At 57.5% G+C, this 4,215-nt stretch overlaps 1 pseudogene; it reads left to right on the top strand.

Annotated features, from left to right (window-relative positions):
• Positions 1 to 323: 323 nt before the first annotated feature.
• Positions 324 to 3,942, top strand: LOC115295439 (annotated as a pseudogene).
• Positions 3,943 to 4,215: the final 273 nt, after the last annotated feature.

Here is a 4,215-nt window from a genome sequence, read left to right as displayed (position 1 = left end):
ATGGATTGACAAATTTTTAAACCTGTTTATGGTAAATATTGATAGACATAATCCACAGATACACGATTATCCTTGGGATCCACAGTAATTTGTAAGACTGTATAGATAACTTGAGAACAAAATGTTAGAGAATCACGGACTCACACAGCTCCTGGGCCACGACCCAGGGAGACAGTGTGACAAAGAGCTCTCTGTGAAGTAGATGAGGGGGTCTGGGCAAAGTCCCAGGTCCCTGAGCCTGGCTCTCTGTGTCTCAGGCCCCAGTGCGGTGTTGAGTTCCCATCTCCACTTCTCCCGCTCTACAACGTGTCAGGTATTTCTGCCTGGATACTGATGACATGATTTCAGTTCACACTCCTATTGGTGCCCGGTTTCCGGAGAAGCTAATCAGCTGCACCACGGTTCCCCGTAACCAACTCTCCGCTCCCGCCCCCGGTACCAGCTGCGACTCACATTCTCTCCAGACCCTGAAGAAGCGGGTCACTATGCCTAGAACCCTCCCCCTGCTGCTGTCGGAGGCCCTGGCCATCACCCAGACCTGGGCCGGTGAGTGCGGGCTCTGGAGGAAAGGGACTCAGGAGCGAGGGGACCGCCCGGCGAGAACTGAAGACCCTCGGGGGAGGTGCCTGTCCTTCGCCCCCACACGCCCCGGCCCCGCACTGTCCTCCCCATCCCTTCCCTACTCCGCCCTGCTCTCCCCCCACTCGGGTCACCCTCGCCCTGCCCTTCCGGCCACCTCTACTTGGGACCCAGTCCCGGCGCAGGGAGGAGGGGCGGGTGGGGTCTCACCCCTCCGCGCCCGCAGGCTCCCACTCCCTGAGGTACTTCTCCACTATCGTGCCCCGGCCCGGCCGCGGGGAGCCCCGGTACTTGGAAGTCGGCTACGTGGACAACACGCAGTTGGTGCGGTTCGACAGCTGCGCCCGGAGGCCGAGGGTAGAGCCGCTGGCGCTGTGGTTGGAGCACGAGGGGCGGGAGTATTGGGACCGGGAAACGCGAAGGGTCAAGGAGACAAGCACAGATGTTCCGAGTGAGCCTGCAGACCGTCCTCGGCTACCTCAACCAGAGCGAGTCCGGTGAGCGAGCCCGCGTCCAGGTCACGATCCCCATCCCCACGGGTGGACCGGGGTTGCCCCTAGTCTGGGTCCGAGCGCCACCCCCAGTCTACGGGAAACCTCCACGCCCCCGCCCACAGCAGTTCCTCAACCCAGAAAGAACCCGCGGTAGCTTTTTCATTCGTGATTTTGTCTATCTGGGTGCTCTCTCTAACCCGCGGTAGCTTTTAAGCGGTTTCACTTTTGGAAAAGCTTAGTCGCTTTCCTGCTGAGACTGGAAAGGTCTGGGGGCTGACCGCGGGGGCCGGGCTGACTGACCGTCGGGAATGGGCTTTGTGGGCGGGGCTGACTGCGGGGACGGGGACATGTACGGCTGTGACATGGGGCCGGACGGACGCCTCCTCCGCGGGTACTATCAGGGCTCCTACGACGGCGCGGATTACATCGCCCTGAACGAGGACCTGCGCTCCTGGACCGCGGCGGACACGGCGGCGCAGATCACCCGCCGCAAGTGGGAGGTGGCCGGGGAGGCGGAGCGAGAGAGGAACTACCTGGACGGAGAGCGCGTGGAGTGGCTGCGCAGGTACCTGGAGATGGGGAAGGAGACGCTGCTGCGCGCAGGTACAGGGCCCGCGGGGCCTCCCCGATGTCCCCTCCGCTGGGGCTGGCTGCCCACGAGGAAGAGAAAATGGACTCAGAGTCAGAACAGCGTCTCTCCCACGGGTGGGAAGAGGGAGATCCTTCTCCGTGCTCATATTCCTACTAGAGAGTGACTCACCTAGAGGGCGCTTTTCTCTAAAGGACACTGAGGAATCCAGTTTCCCCTGGGATGCAGGCTGAGACCATCCCTGAAATAACCCACCAGCAGTTCCCTTTGACCCTGGCAGCCACCTTCTGAACCCTGACCTTCCCTCTCAGGCCTTGTTCACACTGAGAACATCTTTGGAGATCTGACTCCGGGTTTTGTTTTCATTCACCCTCCACCTCAGTCAGGGGTGTGGTCCCCACCTTAGACCCGCAGCCTCCTACCCCCGCTCTCTCCTTGATTCCAGAACTTAAGGATCAGGAGGTCCCAAAGGCTAGACTGGTGTCTGGGTTTTGTGCTTCTTCCACGCAAACCAGTTGTCCTGTCCACCTCAGGATGGTCACATGGACGCAGGTTCAGTGGCCCCTAAAGGTAAACTGAGCTGTGGATTTTCTGATTCTTCTTCCTCAGAATCTCCCAAGACACACGTGACCCGCCACCCCATCTCTGACCATGAGGTGACCCTGAGGTGCTGGGCCCTGGCTTCTACCCTGCGGAGATCACCCTGACCTGGCAGCGTGATGGGGAGGACCGCACCCAGGACACGGAGCTTGTGGACACCAGGCCTGCGGGAGATGGGACCTTCCAGAAGTGGGCGGCGGTGGTGGTGCCTTCTGGAGAGGAGCAGAGATACACGTGCCATGTGCAACACGAGGGGCTGCCTGAGCCCGTCACCGTGAGATGGGGTAAGGAGGGTTTGGGGCAGAGCCTCGTGTCAGGGAAAGCAGGGCCCTCCTGGAGAATTTCACAAAGTCAGGACTGAAGCCAGAGGTGCGGGCCTCTCACCTTCCTTCCCTTTCCAGAGCCGCCTCCTCAGCCCTCCATTCCCATCCCGGGCATCATTGCTGGTGTGGCTGTCCTTATGGTCACTGTGGTGGTTGGAGCTGTGATCTGGAGGAAGAAGCGCTCAGGTAAGAACAGAGTGGGGGGATCTGAGGTCTCTTGTCCCGCCGGGGGCATTTCCTGGGTAGCACATGGTCCTGCCTTGTTCCTGGGAAGTACCATCCACACACATGCACCTGCCCACTCTGGAGCCGTTACTGACATTCACTCTGGAGCAAAGCACTTGTGAAAATGAGGACAGATTTTCATTTAGTAGTTCTGGTGATGGGGACCTGATTCCCAACAGTGACAGGACAAAGAGGAAGGGCCCTGCTTAGGACAGACCTCCAGCAAGTCAGGTGGGCCAGTGACCCACACCTCTTTCTTCATGTTTCCCAATCCTGCCTTGGGTCTTCAGTCAGAACTCTGGAACCTTCATTGTGGACCAGGAGTAGGAGGCTGCTCTAGGATCCCATGGCCCAGCGGCCCCAGGTCTCTAACATGGTATTTTCTTCCCACAGGAGGAAAGGGACCAAGCTACTCTCATGCTGCACATAGGTATGGAGGGGTGATCCCTGAAACCCTGAGACAGTGTAGACAAGACCCCATGGGGACCTCACCCCCCCACACACACACCATAGCTCCTCTTTTAGTCTCATCTCCTGTGGCTCTGATCACATCTTGTGTATTCTACCCCAGGCGATGACAGTGCCCGGTCTCTGATGTGTCTCTCACAGCCCCTAAAAGTAAGACTCCAGAGGCCCTGAAGTGGGGAGGAGTGGGGACACTAGGGACACTTTGACATGCAGGGGGATGTTGAGGATGTGGCACTTATGTGACTGTCCTAAATGTGTTCATGATTATTTTTTGTCACAGTGGGAGGCCAGCGGCTTGTGGAGGACTGAGTGATGCAGGATCAGTTCACACTCACTTGGTGACAAGACCCCCTGACTTCTCTGTCTGCCAATTGTGTCAGAATGTGTCTGTGTTCCTATCAGCACATTGTGAGGACGCAGGAGACTGGCCCACCCTGTCCACCATGTCCCCTCCCCATACTGATCCTGTTCCCTTTCTGATCCGCTTTCCTGTTCCTGCAGAGACAGGGCTGGACCGTCTCCATCCCCATCATTATGTCATGTTGAGCAGAGTACGGACGCATTACTTTCCTATCAAAAATGAGAATCCAGATATCAATCTGTGTTTTTTATTTCGGGGTATATGGGGTTGATGAGGTAATAAAAGAGAAGATTTGTAAAGTTGTGACAGAAAATACATGAAAGCACTGAGAGCCACCCAGAACCCGCATGTTTGCTGTGCTGAGTCTGTTGCAGGTGGGGACAGGAGAGTGTTGTGAGGAGCCGAGTGTGGACGGGGCCCGGTCAGTCAGTGCTCAGTGCATCATTGGTGTGATGTGCTCACTCAGCTGGGTCATGTGTCTACTCCTTGTCCTTGCCCCTTATGTGGAACCTTGTCTCACCAGAACCTGTGATCACAGAGACTTGAACGTCACCTGTCACCAGGACCTTGTGCAGC

Source organism: Suricata suricatta, chromosome 7 (assembly GCF_006229205.1).
Source record: "Suricata suricatta isolate VVHF042 chromosome 7, meerkat_22Aug2017_6uvM2_HiC, whole genome shotgun sequence".
Lineage (NCBI taxonomy): Eukaryota > Metazoa > Chordata > Mammalia > Carnivora > Herpestidae > Suricata > Suricata suricatta.
This window is presented reverse-complemented; position numbering and strand designations above follow the sequence as displayed.